The following is an 18541-nucleotide window of genomic DNA, read 5'->3' as shown; positions in this document are numbered from 1 at the left end:
TGCCTAACCCTTTATGCAAAGAGTGCAAAGAGTTAGCTGAATGCCTTAAGCCTAGCCAGCACTTGTGCCCCCTGCCTTGATCCTGGCCAGCACTGCACTTGTGCCCATGCCTTAAGCCTGGCTGGCACTTGTGCCCATGCCTTAAGCCTAGCCGGCACTTGTGGCCCCTGCCTTGATCCTAGCCAGCACTGCACTTGTGCCCAGGCCTTAAGCCTAGCCTGCACTTGTGCCCCGGCCTTAAGCCTAGCCCGCACTTGTGTCCAGGCCTTAAGCCTAGCCCGCACTTGTGCCCAGGCCTTAAGCCTAGCCCGCACTTGTGCCCAGGCCTTAAGCCTAGCCCGCACTTGTGCCCAGGCCTTAAGCCTAGCCCGCACTTGTGCCCCGGCCTTAAGCCTAACCCGCACTTGTGCCCAGGCCTTAAGCCTAGCCCGCACTTGTGCCCAGGCCTTAAGCCTAGCCCGCACTTGTGCCCCGGCTTTAAGCTTAGCCCGCACTTGTGCCCCGGCTTTAAGCTTAGCCCGCACTTGTGCCCAGGCCTTAAGCCGAACCCGCACTTGTGCCCCGGCCTTAAGCCGAGCCCGCACTTGTGCCCCGGCCTTAAGCCGAGCCCGCACTTGTGCCCCGGCCTTAAGCCGAGCCCGCACTTGTGCCCCGGCCTTAAGCCGAGCCCGCACTTGTGCCCCGGCCTTAAGCCGAGCCCGCACTTGTGCCCCTGCCTTAAGCCGAGCCCGCACTTGTGCCCCTGCCTTAAACCTAGCCCGCACTTGTGCCCAGGCCTTAAGCCTAGCCCGCACTTGTGCCCAGGCCTTAAGCCTAGCCCGCACTTGTGCCCCTGCCTTAAGCCTAGCCCACACTTGTGCCCCTGCCTAAAGCCTAGCCCGCACTTGTGCCCAGGCCTAAAGCCTAGCCCGCACTTGTGCCCAGGCCTTAAGCCTAGCCCGCACTTGTGCCCAGGCCTTAAGCCTAGCCCGCACTTGTGCCCAGGCCTTAAGCCTAGCCCGCACTTGTGCCCAGGCCTTAAGCCTAGCCCGCACTTGTGCCCAGGCCTTAAGCCTAGCCCGCACTTGTGCCCAGGCCTTAAGCCTAGCCCGCACTTGTGCCCAGGCCTTAAGCCTAGCCCGCACTTGTGCCCAGGCCTTAAGCCTAGCCCGCACTTGTGCCCAGGCCTTAAGCCTAGCCCGCACTTGTGCCCAGGCCTTAAGCCTAGCCCGCACTTGTGCCCAGGCCTTAAGCCTAGCCCGCACTAGTGCCCAGGCCTTAAGCCTAGCCCGCTCTTGTGCCCAGGCCTTAAGCCTAGCCCGCACTTGTGCCCAGGCCTTAAGCCTACCCCGCACTTGTGCCCAGGCCTTAAGCCTAGCCCGCACTTGTGCCCCCTGCCTTGATCCTAGCCAGCACTTGTGCCCAGGCCTTAAGCCTAGCCCGCACTTGTGCCCAGGCCTTAAGCCGAGCCCGCACTTGTGCCCCTGCCTTAAGCCGAGCCCGCACTTGTGCCCCTGCCTTAAGCCGAGCCCGCACTTGTGCCCCTGCCTTAAGCCGAGCCTGCACTTGTGCCCCTGCCTTGATCCTAGCCAGCACTTGTGCCCAGGCCTTAAGCCTAGCCCGCACTTGTGCCCAGGCCTTAAGCCTAGCCCGCACTTGTGCCCAGGCCTTAAGCCTAGCCCGCACTTGTGCCCAGGCCTTAAGCCTAGCCCGCACTTGTGCCCCCTGCCTTGATCCTAGCCAGCACTTGTGCCCAGGCCTTAAGCCTAGCCCGCACTTGTGCCCAGGCCTTAAGCCAAGCCCGCACTTGTGCCCCTGCCTTAAGCCTAGCCCGCACTTGTGCCCCTGCCTTAAGCCTAGCCCGCACTTGTGTCCAGGCCTTAAGCCTAGCCCGCACTTGTGCCCAGGCCTTAAGCCTAGCCCGCACTTGTCCTCAGGCCATAAGCCTAGCCCGCACTTGTGCCCCGGCCTTAAGCCTAGCCCGCACTTGTGCCCCGGCCTTAAGCCTAGCCCGCACTTGTGCCCCGGCCTTAAGCCTAGCCCGCACTTGTGCCCCGGCCTTAAGCCTAGCCCGCACTTGTGCCCAGGCCTTAAGCCTAGCCCGCACTTGTGCCCAGGCCTTAAGCCTAGCCCGCACTTGTGCCCAGGCCTTAAGCCTAGCCCGCACTTGTGCCCCCTGCCTTGATCCTAGCCAGCACTTGTGCCCAGGCCTTAAGCCTAGCCCGCACTTGTGCCCAGGCCTTAAGCCTAGCCCGCACTTGTGCCCCTGCCTTAAGCCTAGCCCGCACTTGTGCCCCTGCCTTAAGCCTAGCCCGCACTTGTGTCCAGGCCTTAAGCCTAGCCCGCACTTGTGCCCAGGCCTTAAGCCTAGCCCGCACTTGTCCTCAGGCCATAAGCCTAGCCCGCACTTGTGCCCCGGCCTTAAGCCTAGCCCGCACTTGTGCCCCGGCCTTAAGCCTAGCCCGCACTTGTGCCCCGGCCTTAAGCCTAGCCCGCACTTGTGCCTCGGCCTTAAGCCTAGCCCGCACTTGTGCCCAGGCCTTAAGCCTAGCCCGCACTTGTGCCCAGGCCTTAAGCCTAGCCCGCACTTGTGCCCAGGCCTTAAGCCTAGCCCGCACTTGTGCCCAGGCCTTAAGCCTAGCCCGCACTTGTGCCCCCTGCCTTGATCCTAGCCAGCACTTGTGCCCAGGCCTTAAGCCTAGCCCGCACTTGTGCCCAGGCCTTAAGCCTAGCCCGCACTTGTGCCCAGGCCTTAAGCCTAGCCCGCACTTGTGCCCAGGCCTTAAGCCTAGCCCGCACTTGTGCCCAGGCCTTAAGCCTAGCCCGCACTTGTGCCCAGGCCTTAAGCCTAGCCTGCACTTGTGCCCCCTGCCTTGATCCTAGCCAGCACTTGTGCCAAGGCCTTAAGCCTAGCCCGCACTTGTGCCCAGGCCTTAAGCCTAGCCTGCACTTTTGAGCCCCTTGAATGCTTGTTTGTTTGTTTTTGTCTTCAGCTTCATGTTGGTTATGCACATAGGGCCAGCTTTACGCTCTTCGCTCTTGTCCCGTCTGAATGCGCATGCACGACTGTAATTGGGGAAGAAGGCATTACCCATTTACGGAGGACAGACAAGAAGTGCCTGGTCGCTTGGAGCATGGGGTTATGGAGAGGCTCCGCACTGTACAACAAAGGATCTAGTCCTAAATGTCCAAGTACAGAGTAGAGGGGTGAAAGCTAGCTCTTCACCCCTATGGGTGCCTAACCCTTTATGCAAAGAGTGCAAAGAGTTAGCTGAATGCCTTAAGCCTAGCCAGCACTTGTGCCCCCTGCCTTGATCCTGGCCAGCACTGCACTTGTGCCCATGCTGTAAGCCTAGCCCGCACTTGTGCCCAGGCCTTAAGCCTGGCTGGCACTTGTGCCCATGCCTTAAGCCTAGCCGGCACTTGTGGCCCCTGCCTTGATCCTAGCCAGCACTGCACTTGTGCCCAGGCCTTAAGCCTAGCCTGCACTTGTGCCCCGGCCTTAAGCCTAGCCCGCACTTGTGCCCCGGCCTTAAGCCTAGCCCGCACTTGTGCCCCGGCCTTAAGCCTAACCCGCACTTGTGCCCAGGCCTTAAGCCTAGCCCGCACTTGTGCCCAGGCCTTAAGCTTAGCCCACACTTGTGCCCCGGCTTTAAGCTTAGCCCACACTTGTGCCCCGGCTTTAAGCTTAGCCCGCACTTGTGCCCAGGCCTTAAGCCTAGCCCGCACTTGTGCCCCGGCCTTAAGCCGAGCCCGCACTTGTGCCCCGGCCTTAAGCCGAGCCCGCACTTGTGCCCCGGCCTCAAGCCGAGCCCGCACTTGTGCCCCGGCCTTAAGCCTAGCCCGCACTTGTCCTCAGGCCATAAGCCTAGCCCGCACTTGTGCCCCGGCCTTAAGCCTAGCCCGCACTTGTGCCCCGGCCTTAAGCCTAGCCCGCACTTGTGCCCCTGCCTTAAGCCTAGCCCGCACTTGTGCCCCTACCTTAAGCCGAGCCCGCACTTGTGCCCCTGCCTTAAGCCTAGCCCGCACTTGTGCCCAGGCCTTAAGCCTAGCCCGCACTTGTGCCCAGGCCTTAAGCCTAGCCCGCACTTGTGCCCAGGCCTTAAGCCTAGCCCGCACTTGTGCCCAGGCCTAAAGCCTAGCCCGCACTTGTGCCCAGGCCTTAAGCCTAGCCCGCACTTGTGCCCAGGCCTTAAGCCTAGCCCGCACTTGTGCCCAGGCCTTAAGCCTGGCCCGCACTTGTGCCCCTGCCTTAAGCCTAGCCCGCACTTGTGTCCAGGCCTTAAGCCTAGCCCGCACTTGTGCCCAGGCCTTAAGCCTAGCCCGCACTTGTGCCCAGGCCTTAAGCCTAGCCCGCACTTGTGCCCAGGCCTTAAGCCTAGCCCGCACTTGTGCCCAGGCCTTAAGCCTAGCCCGCACTTGTGCCCAGGCCTTAAGCCTAGCCCGCACTTGTGCCCTGGCCTTAAGCCGAGCCCGCACTTGTGCCCCTGCCTTAAGCCGAGCCCGCACTTGTGCCCCTGCCTTAAGCCGAGCCCGCACTTGTGCCCCTGCCTTGATCTTAGCCAGCACTTGTGCCCAGGCCTTAAGCCTAGCCCGCACTTGTGCCCAGGCCTTAAGCCTAGCCCGCACTTGTGCCCCCTGCCTTGATCCTAGCCAGCACTGCACTTATGCCCAGGCCTTAAGCCTAGCCTGCACGTGTGCCCAGGCCTTAAGCCTAGCCCGCACTTGTGCCCAGGCCTTAAGCCTAGCCCGCACTTGTGCCCAGGCCTTAAGCCTAGCCCGCACTTGTGCCCAGGCCTTAAGCCTAGCCCGCACTTGTGCCCAGGCCTTAAGCCTAGCCCGCACTTGTGCCCAGGCCTTAAGCCTAGCCCGCACTTGTGCCCCCTGCCTTGATCCTAGCCAGCACTTGTACCCAGGCCTTAAGCCTAGCCCGCACTTGTGCCCCTGCCTTAAGCCTAGCCCACACTTGTGCCCCTGCCTTAAGCCTAGCCCGCACTTGTGCCCAGGCCTTAAGCCTAGCCCGCACTTGTGCCCAGGCCTTAAGCCTAGCCCACACTTGTGCCCCTGCCTTAAGCCTAGCCCGCACTTGTGCCCCTGCCTTAAGCCTAGCCCGCACTTGTGCCCCTGCCTTAAGCCTAGCCCGCACTTGTGCCCAGGCCTTAAGCCTAGCCCGCACTTGTGCCCAGGCCTTAAGCCTAGCCCGCACTTGTGCCCAGGCCTTAAGCCTAGCCCGCACTTGTGCCCAGGCCTTAAGCCTAGCCCGCACTTGTGCCCCCTGCCTTGATCCTAGCCAGCACTTGTGCCCAGGCCTTAAGCCTAGCCCGCACTTGTGCCCCTGCCTTAAGCCTAGCCCACACTTATGCCCCTGCCTTAAGCCTAGCCCGCACTTGTGCCCCCTGCCTTGATCCTAGCCAGCACTTGTGCCCAGGCCTTAAGCCTAGCCCGCACTTGTGCCCAGGCCTTAAGCCTAGCCTGCACTTTTGAGCCCCTTGAATGCTTGTTTGTTTGTTTTTGTCTTCAGCTTCATGTTGGTTATGCACATAGGGCCAGCTTTACGCTCTTCGCTCTTGTCCCGTCTGAATGCGCATGCACGACTGTAATTGGTGAAGAAGGCATTACCCATTTACGGAGGACAGACAAGAAGTGCCTGGTCGCTTGGAGCATGGGGTTATGGAGAGGCTCCGCACTGTACAACAAAGGATCTAGTCCTAAATGTCCAAGTACAGAGTAGAGGGGTGAAAGCTAGCTCTTCACCCCTATGGGTGCCTAACCCTTTATGCAAAGAGTGCAAAGAGTTAGCTGAATGCCTTAAGCCTAGCCAGCACTTGTGCCCCCTGCCTTGATCCTGGCCAGCACTGCACTTGTGCCCATGCCTTAAGCCTGGATGGCACTTGTGCCCATGCCTTAAGCCTAGCCGGCACTTGTGGCCCCTGCCTTGATCCTAGCCAGCACTGCACTTGTGCCCAGGCCTTAAGCCTAGCCTGCACTTGTGCCCCGGCCTTAAGCCTAGCCCGCACTTGTGTCCAGGCCTTAAGCCTAGCCCGCACTTGTGCCCAGGCCTTAAGCCTAGCCCGCACTTGTGCCCAGGCCTTAAGCCTAGCCCGCACTTGTGCCCAGGCCTTAAGCCTAGCCCGCACTTGTGCCCCGGCCTTAAGCCTAACCCGCACTTGTGCCCAGGCCTTAAGCCTAGCCCGCACTTGTGCCCAGGCCTTAAGCCTAGCCCGCACTTGTGCCCCGGCTTTAAGCTTAGCCCGCACTTGTGCCCCGGCTTTAAGCTTAGCCCGCACTTGTGCCCAGGCCTTAAGCCGAGCCCGCACTTGTGCCCCGGCCTTAAGCCGAGCCCGCACTTGTGCCCCGGCCTTAAGCCGAGCCCGCACTTGTGCCCCGGCCTTAAGCCGAGCCCGCACTTGTGCCCCGGCCTTAAGCCGAGCCCGCACTTGTGCCCCGGCCTTAAGCCGAGCCCGCACTTGTGCCCCTGCCTTAAGCCGAGCCCGCACTTGTGCCCCTGCATTAAACCTAGCCCGCACTTGTGCCCAGGCCTTAAGCCTAGCCCGCACTTGTGCCCAGGCCTTAAGCCTAGCCCGCACTTGTGCCCCTGCCTTAAGCCTAGCCCGCACTTGTGCCCCTGCCTAAAGCCTAGCCCGCACTTGTGCCCAGGCCTTAAGCCTAGCCCGCACTTGTGCCCAGGCCTTAAGCCTAGCCCGCACTTGTGCCCAGGCCTTAAGCCTAGCCCGCACTTGTGCCCAGGCCTTAAGCCTAGCCCGCACTTGTGCCCCCTGCCTTGATCCTAGCCAGCACTTGTGCCCAGGCCTTAAGCCTAGCCCGCACTTGTGCCCAGGCCTTAAGCCTAGCCTGCACTTTTGAGCCCCTTGAATGCTTGTTTGTTTGTTTTTGTCTTCAGCTTCATGTTGGTTATGCACATAGGGGCAGCTTTACGCTCTTCGCTCTTGTCCCGTCTGAATGCGCATGCACGACTGTAATTGGGGAAGAAGGCATTACCCATTTACGGAGGACAGACAAGAAGTGCCTGGTCGCTTGGAGCATGGGGTTATGGAGAGGCTCCGCACTGTACAACAAAGGATCTAGTCCTAAATGTCCAAGTACAGAGTAGAGGGGTGAAAGCTAGCTCTTCACCCCGATGGGTGCCTAACCCTTTATGCAAAGAGTGCAAAGAGTTAGCTGAATGACTTAAGCCTAGCCAGCACTTGTGCCCAGGCCTTAAGCCTAGCCCGCACTTGTGCCCAGGCCTTAAGCCAAGCCCGCACTTGTGCCCAGGCCTTAAGCCAAGCCCGCACTTGTGCCCAGGCCTTAAGCCAAGCCCGCACTTGTGCCCAGGCCTTAAGCCTAGCCCGCACTTGTGCCCAGGCCTTAAGCCTAGCCCGCACTTGTGCCCAGGCCTTAAGCCTAGCCCGCACTTGTGCCCAGGCCTTAAGCCTAGCCTGCACTTGTGCCCAGGCCTTAAGCCTAGCCTGCACTTGTGCCCAGGCCTTAAGCCTAGCCTGCACTTGTGCCCAGGCCTTAAGCCTAGCCTGCACTTGTGCCCAGGCCTTAAGCCTAGCCCGCATTTGTGCCCAGGCCTTAAGCCTAGCCCGCACTTTAGCCCAGGCCTTAAGCCAAGCCTGCACTTGTGCCCCTGCCTTAAGCCTAGCCTGCACTTGTGCCCCTGCCTTAAGCCTAGCCCGCACTTGTGCCCAGGCCTTAAGCCTAGCCCGCACTTGTGCCCAGGCCTTAAGCCTAGCCCGCACTTGTGCCCAGGCCTTAAGCCTAGCCCGCACTTGTGCCCAGGCCTTAAGCCTAGCCCGCACTTGTGCCCAGGCCTTAAGCCTAGCCCGCACTAGTGCCCAGGCCTTAAGCCTAGCCCGCACTTGTGCCCAGGCCTTAAGCCTAGCCCGCACTTGTGCCCAGGCCTTAAGCCTACCCCGCACTTGTGCCCAGGCCTTAAGCCTAGCCCGCACTTGTGCCCCCTGCCTTGATCCTAGCCAGCACTTGTGCCCAGGCCTTAAGCCTAGCCCGCACTTGTGCCCAGGCCTTAAGCCGAGCCCGCACTTGTGCCCCTGCCTTAAGCCGAGCCCGCACTTGTGCCCCTGCCTTAAGCCGAGCCCGCACTTGTGCCCCTGCCTTAAGCCGAGCCTGCACTTGTGCCCCTGCCTTGATCCTAGCCAGCACTTGTGCCCAGGCCTTAAGCCTAGCCCGCACTTGTGCCCAGGCCTTAAGCCTAGCCCGCACTTGTGCCCAGGCCTTAAGCCTAGCCCGCACTTGTGCCCAGGCCTTAAGCCTAGCCCGCACTTGTGCCCCCTGCCTTGATCCTAGCCAGCACTTGTGCCCAGGCCTTAAGCCTAGCCCGCACTTGTGCCCAGGCCTTAAGCCAAGCCCGCACTTGTGCCCCTGCCTTAAGCCTAGCCCGCACTTGTGCCCCTGCCTTAAGCCTAGCCCGCACTTGTGTCCAGGCCTTAAGCCTAGCCCGCACTTGTGCCCAGGCCTTAAGCCTAGCCCGCACTTGTCCTCAGGCCATAAGCCTAGCCCGCACTTGTGCCCCGGCCTTAAGCCTAGCCCGCACTTGTGCCCCGGCCTTAAGCCTAGCCCGCACTTGTGCCCCGGCCTTAAGCCTAGCCCGCACTTGTGCCCCGGCCTTAAGCCTAGCCCGCACTTGTGCCCAGGCCTTAAGCCTAGCCCGCACTTGTGCCCAGGCCTTAAGCCTAGCCCGCACTTGTGCCCAGGCCTTAAGCCTAGCCCGCACTTGTGCCCCCTGCCTTGATCCTAGCCAGCACTTGTGCCCAGGCCTTAAGCCTAGCCCGCACTTGTGCCCAGGCCTTAAGCCTAGCCCGCACTTGTGCCCCTGCCTTAAGCCTAGCCCGCACTTGTGCCCCTGCCTTAAGCCTAGCCCGCACTTGTGTCCAGGCCTTAAGCCTAGCCCGCACTTGTGCCCAGGCCTTAAGCCTAGCCCGCACTTGTCCTCAGGCCATAAGCCTAGCCCGCACTTGTGCCCCGGCCTTAAGCCTAGCCCGCACTTGTGCCCCGGCCCTAAGCCTAGCCCGCACTTGTGCCCCGGCCTTAAGCCTAGCCCGCACTTGTGCCCCGGCCTTAAGCCTAGCCCGCACTTGTGCCCAGGCCTTAAGCCTAGCCCGCACTTGTGCCCAGGCCTTAAGCCTAGCCCGCACTTGTGCCCAGGCCTTAAGCCTAGCCCGCACTTGTGCCCAGGCCTTAAGCCTAGCCCGCACTTGTGCCCCCTGCCTTGATCCTAGCCAGCACTTGTGCCCAGGCCTTAAGCCTAGCCCGCACTTGTGCCCAGGCCTTAAGCCTAGCCTGCACTTTTGAGCCCCTTGAATGCTTGTTTTTGTCTTCAGCTTCATGTTGGTTATGCACATAGGGCCAGCTTTACGCTCTTCGCTCTTGTCCCGTCTGAATGCGCATGCACGACTTTAATTGGGGAAGAAGGCATTACCCATTTACGGAGGACAGACAAGAAGTGCCTGGTCGCTTGGAGCATGGGGTTATGGAGAGGCTCCGCACTGTACAACAAAGGATCTAGTCCTAAATGTCCAAGTACAGAGTAGAGGGGTGAAAGCTAGCTCTTCACCCCTATGGGTGCCTAACCCTTTATGCAAAGAGTGCAAAGAGTTAGCTGAATGCCTTAAGCCTAGCCAGCACTTGTGCCCCCTGCCTTGATCCTGGCCAGCACTGCACTTGTGCCCATGCCGTAAGCCTAGCCCACACTTGTGCCCAGGCCTTAAGCCTAGCCCGCACTTGTGCCCAGGCCTTAAGCCTGGCTGGCACTTGTGCCCATGCCTTAAGCCTAGCCGGCACTTGTGGCCCCTGCCTTGATCCTAGCCAGCACTGCACTTGTGCCCAGGCCTTAAGCCTAGCCCGCACTTGTGCCCAGGCCTTAAGCCTAGCCCGCACTTGTGCCCCGGCCTTAAGCCTAGCCCGCACTTGTGCCCCGGCCTTAAGCCTAGCCCGCACTTGTGACCCGGCCTTAAGCCTAGCCCGCACTTGTGCCCCGGCCTTAAGCCTAGCCCGCACTTGTGCCCCGGCCTTAAGTCTAACCCGCACTTGTGCCCAGGCCTTAAGCCTAGCCCGCACTTGTACCCAGGCCTTAAGCCTAGCCCGCACTTGTGCCCCGGCCTTAAGCCTAGCCCGCACTTGTGCCCCGGCCTTAAGCCTAGCCCGCACTTGTGCCCCGGCCTTAAGCCTAGCCCGCACTTGTGCCCATGCCTTAAGCCTAACCCGCACTTGTGCCCAGGCCATAAGCCTAGCCCGCACTTGTGCCCCGGCTTTAAGCTTAGCCCGCACTTGTGCCCCGGCTTTAAGCTTAGCCCGCACTTGTGCCCCGGCTTTAAGCTTAGCCCGCACTTGTGCCCAGGCCTTAAGCCTAGCCCGCACTTGTGCCTCGGCCTTAAGCCGAGCCCGCACTTGTGCCCCGGCCTTAAGCCGAGCCCGCACTTGTGCCCCGGCCTTAAGCCGAGCCCGCACTTGTGCCCCTGCCTTAAGCCGAGCCGGCACTTGTGCCCCTGCCTTAAGCCGAGCCCGCACTTGTGCCCCTGCCTTAAGCCGAGCCCGCACTTGTGCCCCTGCCTTAAGCCTAGCCCGCACTTGTGCCCAGGCCTTAAGCCTAGCCCGCACTTGTGCCCAGGCCTTAAGCCTAGCCCGCACTTGTGCCCAGGCCTTAAGCCTAGCCCGCACTTGTGCCCAGGACTTAAGCCTAGCCCGCACTTGTGCCCAGGCCTTAAGCCTAGCCCGCTCTTGTGCCCAGGCCTTAAGCCTAGCCCGCACTTGTGCCCAGGCCTTAAGCCTAGCCCGCACTTGTGCCCAGGCCTTAAGCCTAGCCCGCACTTGTGCCCCCTGCCTTGATCCTAGCCAGCACTTGTGCCCAGGCCTTAAGCCTAGCCCGCACTTGTGCCCAGGCCTTAAGCCTAGCCCGCACTTGTGCCCAGGCCTTAAGCCTAGCCCGCACTTGTGCCCAGGCCTTAAGCCTAGCCCGCACTTGTGCCCAGGCCTTAAGCCTAGCCTGCACTTGTGCCCAGGCCTTAAGCCTAGCCCGCACTTGTGCCCCCTGCCTTGATCCTAGCCAGCACTGCACTTGTGCCCAGGCCTTAAGCCTAGCCTGCACTTGTGCCCAGGCCTTAAGCCTAGCCCGCACTTGTGCCCAGGCCTTAAGCCTAGCCCGCACTTGTGCCCAGGCCTTAAGCCTAGCCCGCACTTGTGCCCAGGCCTTAAGCCTAGCCCGCACTTGTGCCCCCTGCCTTGATCCTAGCCAGCACTTGTGCCCAGGCCTTAAGCCTAGCCTGCACTTGTGCCCCGGCCTTAAGCCGAGCCCGCACTTGTGCCCATGCCTTAAGTCGAGCCCGCACTTGTGCCCCTGCCTTAAGCCGAGCCCGCACTTGTGCCCCTGCCTTAAGCCGAGCCCGCACTTGTGCCCCTGCCTTAAGCCGAGCCCGCACTTGTGCCCCTGCCTTAAGCCTAGCCCGCACTTGTGCCCAGGCCTTAAGCCTAGCCAGCACTTGTGCCCAGGCCTTAAGCCTAGCCCGCACTTGTGCCCCTGCCTTAAGCCTAGCCCGCACTTGTGCCCCTGCCTTAAGCCTAGCCCGCACTTGTGCCCAGACCTAAAGCCTAGCCCGCACTTGTGCCCAGGCCTTAAGCCTAGCCCGCACTTGTGCCCAGGCCTTAAGCCTAGCCCGCACTTGTGCCCAGGCCTTAAGCCTAGCCCGCTCTTGTGCCCAGGCCTTAAGCCTAGCCCGCACTTGTGCCCAGGCCTTAAGCCTAGCCCGCACTTGTGCCCAGGCCTTAAGCCTAGCCCGCACTTGTGCCCCCTGCCTTGATCCTAGCCAGCACTTGTGCCCAGGCCTTAAGCCAAGCCCGCACTTGTGCCCAGGCCTTAAGCCTAGCCCGCACTTGTGCCCAGGCCTTAAGCCTAGCCCGCACTTGTGCCCAGGCCTTAAGCCTAGCCCGCACTTGTGCCCAGGCCTTAAGCCTAGCCCGCACTTGTGCCCAGGCCTTAAGCCTAGCCTGCACTTGTGCCCAGGCCTTAAGCCTAGCCCGCACTTGTGCCCAGGCCTTAAGCCTAGCCCGCACTTGTGCCCAGGCCTTAAGCCTAGCCCGCACTTGTGCCCAGGCCTTAAGCCTAGCCTGCACTTGTTCCCAGGCCTTAAGCCTAGCCTGCACTTGTGCCCAGGCCTTAAGCCTAGCCCGCACTTGTGCCCCCTGCCTTGATCCTAGCCAGCACTGCACTTGTGCCCAGGCCTTAAGCCTAGCCCGCACTTGTGCCCAGGCCTTAAGCCTAGCCCGCACTTGTGCCCCCTGCCTTGATCCTAGCCAGCACTTGTGCCCAGGCCTTAAGCCTAGCCCGCACTTGTGCCCAGGCCTTAAGCCTAGCCCGCACTTGTGCCCCCTGCCTTGATCCTAGCCAGCACTGCACTTATGCCCAGGCCTTAAGCCTAGCCTGCACTTGTGCCCAGGCCTTAAGCCTAGCCCGCACTTGTGCCCAGGCCTTAAGCCTAGCCCGCACTTGTGCCCAGGCCTTAAGCCTAGCCCGCACTTGTGCCCAGGCCTTAACCCTAGCCCGCACTTGTGCCCAGGCCTTAAGCCTAGCCCGCACTTGTGCCCAGGCCTTAAGCCTAGCCCGCACTTGTGCCCCCTGCCTTGATCCTAGCCAGCACTTGTGCCCAGGCCTTAAGCCTAGCCCGCACTTGTGCCCAGGCCTTAAGCCTAGCCCGCACTTGTGCCCCTGCCTTAAGCCTAGCCCGCACTTGTGCCCCTGCCTTAAGCCTAGCCCGCACTTGTGCCCAGGCCTTAAGCCTAGCCCGCACTTGTGCCCAGGCCTTAAGCCTAGCCCGCACTTGTGCCCAGGCCTTAAGCCTAGCCCGCACTTGTGCCCAGGCCTTAAGCCTAGCCCGCACTTGTGCCCTGGCCTTAAGCCTAGCCCGCACTTGTGCCCTGGCCTTAAGCCTAGCCCGCACTTGTGCCCAGGCCTTAAGCCTAGCCCGCACTTGTCCTCAGGCCATAAGCCTAGCCCGCACTTGTGCCCCGGCCTTAAGCCTAGCCCGCACTTGTGCCCCGGCCTTAAGCCTAGCCCGCACTTGTGCCCCGGCCTTAAGCCTAGCCCGCACTTGTGCCCAGGCCTTAAGCCTAGCCCGCACTTGTGCCCAGGCCTTAAGCCTAGCCCGCACTTGTGCCCAGGCCTTAAGCCTAGCCCGCACTTGTGCCCAGGCCTTAAGCCTAGCCTGCACTTGTGCCCCCTGCCTTGATCCTAGCCAGCACTTGTGCCAAGGCCTTAAGCCTAGCCCGCACTTGTGCCCAGGCCTTAAGCCTAGCCTGCACTTTTGAGCCCCTTGAATGCTTGTTTGTTTGTTTTTGTCTTCAGCTTCATGTTGGTTATGCACATAGGGCCAGCTTTACGCTCTTCGCTCTTGTCCCGTCTGAATGCGCATGCACGACTGTAATTGGGGAAGAAGGCATTACCCATTTACGGAGGACAGACAAGAAGTGCCTGGTCGCTTGGAGCATGGGGTTATGGAGAGGCTCCGCACTGTACAACAAAGGATCTAGTCCTAAATGTCCAAGTACAGAGTAGAGGGGTGAAAGCTAGCTCTTCACCCCTATGGGTGCCTAACCCTTTATGCAAAGAGTGCAAAGAGTTAGCTGAATGCCTTAAGCCTAGCCAGCACTTGTGCCCCCTGCCTTGATCCTGGCCAGCACTGCACTTGTGCCCATGCTGTAAGCCTAGCCCGCACTTGTGCCCAGGCCTTAAGCCTGGCTGGCACTTGTGCCCATGCCTTAAGCCTAGCCGGCACTTGTGGCCCCTGCCTTGATCCTAGCCAGCACTGCACTTGTGCCCAGGCCTTAAGCCTAGCCTGCACTTGTGCCCCGGCCTTAAGCCTAGCCCGCACTTGTGCCCCGGCCTTAAGCCTAGCCCGCACTTGTGCCCCGGCCTTAAGCCTAACCCGCACTTGTGCCCAGGCCTTAAGCCTAGCCCGCACTTGTGCCCAGGCCTTAAGCTTAGCCCACACTTGTGCCCCGGCTTTAAGCTTAGCCCACACTTGTGCCCCGGCTTTAAGATTAGCCCGCACTTGTGCCCAGGCCTTATGCCTAGCCCGCACTTGTGCCCCGGCCTTAAGCCGAGCCCGCACTTGTGCCCCGGCCTTAAGCCGAGCCCGCACTTGTGCCCCGGCCTCAAGCCGAGCCCGCACTTGTGCCCCGGCCTTAAGCCTAGCCCGCACTTGTCCTCAGGCCATAAGCCTAGCCCGCACTTGTGCCCCGGCCTTAAGCCTAGCCCGCACTTGTGCCCCGGCCTTAAGCCTAGCCCGCACTTGTGCCCCTGCCTTAAGCCTAGCCCGCACTTGTGCCCCTGCCTTAAGCCGAGCCCGCACTTGTGCCCCTGCCTTAAGCCTAGCCCGCACTTGTGCCCAGGCCTTAAGCCTAGCCCGCACTTGTGCCCAGGCCTTAAGCCTAGCCCGCACTTGTGCCCAGGCCTTAAGCCTAGCCTGCACTTGTGCCCAGGCCTAAAGCCTAGCCCGCACTTGTGCCCAGGCCTTAAGCCTAGCCCGCACTTGTGCCCAGGCCTTAAGCCTAGCCCGCACTTGTGCCCAGGCCTTAAGCCTGGCCCGCACTTGTGCCCCTGCCTTAAGCCTAGCCCGCACTTGTGTCCAGGCCTTAAGCCTAGCCCGCACTTGTGCCCAGGCCTTAAGCCTAGCCCGCACTTGTGCCCAGGCCTTAAGCCTAGCCCGCACTTGTGCCCAGGCCTTAAGCCTAGCCCGCACTTGTGCCCTGGCCTTAAGCCTAGCCCGCACTTGTGCCCTGGCCTTAAGCCTAGCCCGCACTTGTGCCCAGGCCTTAAGCCTAGCCCGCACTTGTCCTCAAGCCATAAGCCTAGCCCGCACTTGTGCCCCGGCCTTAAGCCTAGCCCGCACTTGTGCCCCGGCCTTAAGCCTAGCCCGCACTTGTGCCCCGGCCTTAAGCCTAGCCCGCACTTGTGCCCCGGCCTTAAGCCTAGCCCGCACTTGTGCCCAGGCCTTAAGCCTAGCCCGCACTTGTGCCCAGGCCTTAAGCCTAGCCCGCACTTGTGCCCAGGCCTTAAGCCTAGCCCGCACTTGTGCCCAGGCCTTAAGCCTAGCCCACACTTGTGCCCCCTGCCTTGATCCTAGCCAGCACTTGTGCCCAGGCCTTAAGCCTAGCCCGCACTTGTGCCCAGGCCTTAAGCCTAGCCTGCACTTTTGAGCCCCTTGAATGCTTGTTTGTTTGTTTTTGTCTTCAGCTTCATGTTGGTTATGCACATAGGGCCAGCTTTACGCTCTTCGCTCTTGTCCCGTCTGAATGCGCATGCACGACTGTAATTGGGGAAGAAGGCATTACCCATTTACGGAGGACAGACAAGAAGTGCCTGGTCGCTTGGAGCATGGGGTTATGGAGAGGCTCCGCACTGTACAACAAAGGATCTAGTCCTAAATGTCCAAGTACAGAGTAGAGGGGTGAAAGCTAGCTCTTCACCCCTATGGGTGCCTAACCCTTTATGCAAAGAGTGCAAAGAGTTAGCTGAATGCCTTAAGCCTAGCCAGCACTTGTGCCCCCTGCCTTGATCCTGGCCAGCACTGCACTTGTGCCCATGCCTTAAGCCTGGATGGCACTTGTGCCCATGCCTTAAGCTTAGCCGGCACTTGTGGCCCCTGCCTTGATCCTAGCCAGCACTGCACTTGTGCCCAGGCCTTAAGCCTAGCCTGCACTTGTGCCCCGGCCTTAAGCCTAGCCCGCACTTGTGTCCAGGCCTTAAGCCTAGCCCGCACTTGTGCCCAGGCCTTAAGCCTAGCCCGCACTTGTGCCCAGGCCTTAAGCCTAGCCCGCACTTGTGCCCCGGCCTTAAGCCTAACCCGCACTTGTGCCCAGGCCTTAAGCCTAGCCCGCACTTGTGCCCAGGCCTTAAGCCTAGCCCGCACTTGTGCCCAGGCCTTAAGCCGAGCCCGCACTTGTGCCCCTGCCTTAAGCCGAGCCCGCACTTGTGCCCCTGCCTTAAGCCGAGCCCGCACTTGTGCCCCTGCCTTGATCCTAGCCAGCACTTGTGCCCAGGCTTTAAGCCTAGCCCGCACTTGTGCCCAGGCCTTAAGCCTAGCCCGCACTTGTGCCCCCTGCCTTGATCCTAGCCAGCACTGCACTTATGCCCAGGCCTTAAGCCTAGCCTGCACTTGTGCCCAGGCCTTAAGCCTAGCCCGCACTTGTGCCCAGGCCTTAAGCCTAGCCCGCACTTGTGCCCAGGCCTTAAGCCTAGCCCGCACTTGTGCCCAGGCCTTAAGCCTAGCCCGCACTTGTGCCCAGGCCTTAAGCCTAGCCCGCACTTGTGCCCAGGCCTTAAGCCTAGCCCGCACTTGTGCCCCCTGCCTTGATCCTAGCCAGCACTTGTGCCCAGGCCTTAAGCCTAGCCCGCACTTGTGCCCCTGCCTTAAGCCTAGCCCACACTTGTGCCCCTGCCTTAAGCCTAGCCCGCACTTGTGCCCAGGCCTTAAGCCTAGCCCGCACTTGTGCCCAGGCCTTAAGCCTAGCCCGCACTTGTGCCCCTGCCTTAAGCCTAGCCCGCACTTGTGCCCCTGCCTTAAGCCTAGCCCGCACTTGTGCCCCTGCCTTAAGCCTAGCCCGCACTTGTGCCCAGGCCTTAAGCCTAGCCCGCACTTGTGCCCAGGCCTTAAGCCTAGCCCGCACTTGTGCCCAGGCCTTAAGCCTAGCCCGCACTTGTGCCCAGGCCTTAAGCCTAGCCCGCACTTGTGCCCAGGCCTTAAGCCTAGCCCGCACTTGTGCCCCCTGCCTTGATCCTAGCCAGCACTTGTGCCCAGGCCTTAAGCCTAGCCCGCACTTGTGCCCCTGCCTTAAGCCTAGCCCACACTTGTGCCCCTGCCTTAAGCCTAGCCCGCACTTGTGCCCCCTGCCTTGATCCTAGCCAGCACTTGTGCCCAGGCCTTAAGCCTAGCCCGCACTTGTGCCCAGGCCTTAAGCCTAGCCTGCACTTTTGAGCCCCTTGAATGCTTGTTTGTTTGTTTTTGTCTTCAGCTTCATGTTGGTTATGCACATAGGGCCAGCTTTACGCTCTTCGCTCTTGTCCCGTCTGAATGCGCATGCACAACTGTAATTGGTGAAGAAGGCATTACCCATTTACGGAGGACAGACAAGAAGTGCCTGGTCGCTTGGAGCATGGGGTTATGGAGAGGCTCCGCACTGTACAACAAAGGATCTAGTCCTAAATGTCCAAGTACAGAGTAGAGGGGTGAAAGCTAGCTCTTCACCCCTATGGGTGCCTAACCCTTTATGCAAAGAGTGCAAAGAGTTAGCTGAATGCCTTAAGCCTAGCCAGCACTTGTGCCCCCTGCCTTGATCCTGGCCAGCACTGCACTTGTGCCCATGCCTTAAGCCTGGCTGGCACTTGTGCCCATGCCTTAAGCCTAGCCGGCACTTGTGGCCCCTGCCTTGATCCTAGCCAGCACTGCACTTGTGCCCAGGCCTTAAGCCTAGCCTGCACTTGTGCCCCGGCCTTAAGCCTAGCCCGCACTTGTGTCCAGGCCTTAAGCCTAGCCCGCACTTGTGCCCAGGCCTTAAGCCTAGCCCGCACTTGTGCCCAGGCCTTAAGCCTAGCCCGCACTTGTGCCCAGGCCTTAAGCCTAGCCCGCACTTGTGCCCCGGCCTTAAGCCTAACCCGCACTTGTGCCCAGGCCTTAAGCCTAGCCCGCACTTGTGCCCAGGCCTTAAGCCTAGCCCGCACTTGTGCCCCGGCTTTAAGCTTAGCCCGCACTTGTGCCCCGGCTTTAAGCTTAGCCCGCACTTGTGCCCAGGCCTTAAGCCGAACCCGCACTTGTGCCCCGGCCTTAAGCCGAGCCCGCACTTGTGCCCCGGCCTTAAGCCGAGCCCGCACTTGTGCCCCGGCCTTAAGCCGAGCCCGCACTTGTGCCCCGGCCTTAAGCCGAGCCCGCACTTGTGCCCCGGCCTTAAGCCGAGCCCGCACTTGTGCCCCTGCCTTAAGCCGAGCCCGCACTTGTGCCCCTGCCTTAAACCTAGCCCGCACTTGTGCCCAGGCCTTAAGCCTAGCCCGCACTTGTGCCCAGGCCTTAAGCCTAGCCCGCACTTGTGCCCCTGCCTTAAGCCTAGCCCACACTTGTGCCCCTGCCTAAAGCCTAGCCCGCACTTGTGCCCAGGCCTAAAGCCTAGCCCGCACTTGTGCCCAGGCCTTAAGCCTAGCCCGCACTTGTGCCCAGGCCTTAAGCCTAGCCCGCACTTGTGCCCAGGCCTTAAGCCTAGCCCGCACTTGTGCCCAGGCCTTAAGCCTAGCCCGCACTTGTGCCCAGGCCTTAAGCCTAGCCCGCACTTGTGCCCAGGCCTTAAGCCTAGCCCGCACTTGTGCCCAGGCCTTAAGCCTAGCCCGCACTTGTGCCCAGGCCTTAAGCCTAGCCCGCACTTGTGCCCAGGCCTTAAGCCTAGCCCGCACTTGTGCCCAGGCCTTAAGCCTAGCCCGCACTTGTGCCCAGGCCTTAAGCCTAGCCCGCACTAGTGCCCAGGCCTTAAGCCTAGCCCGCTCTTGTGCCCAGGCCTTAAGCCT

This window comes from Ranitomeya imitator, unplaced genomic scaffold, assembly GCF_032444005.1.
Source record: "Ranitomeya imitator isolate aRanImi1 unplaced genomic scaffold, aRanImi1.pri SCAFFOLD_290, whole genome shotgun sequence".
NCBI classification, from domain to species: Eukaryota; Metazoa; Chordata; class Amphibia; order Anura; family Dendrobatidae; genus Ranitomeya; species Ranitomeya imitator.
This window is presented reverse-complemented; position numbering follows the sequence as displayed.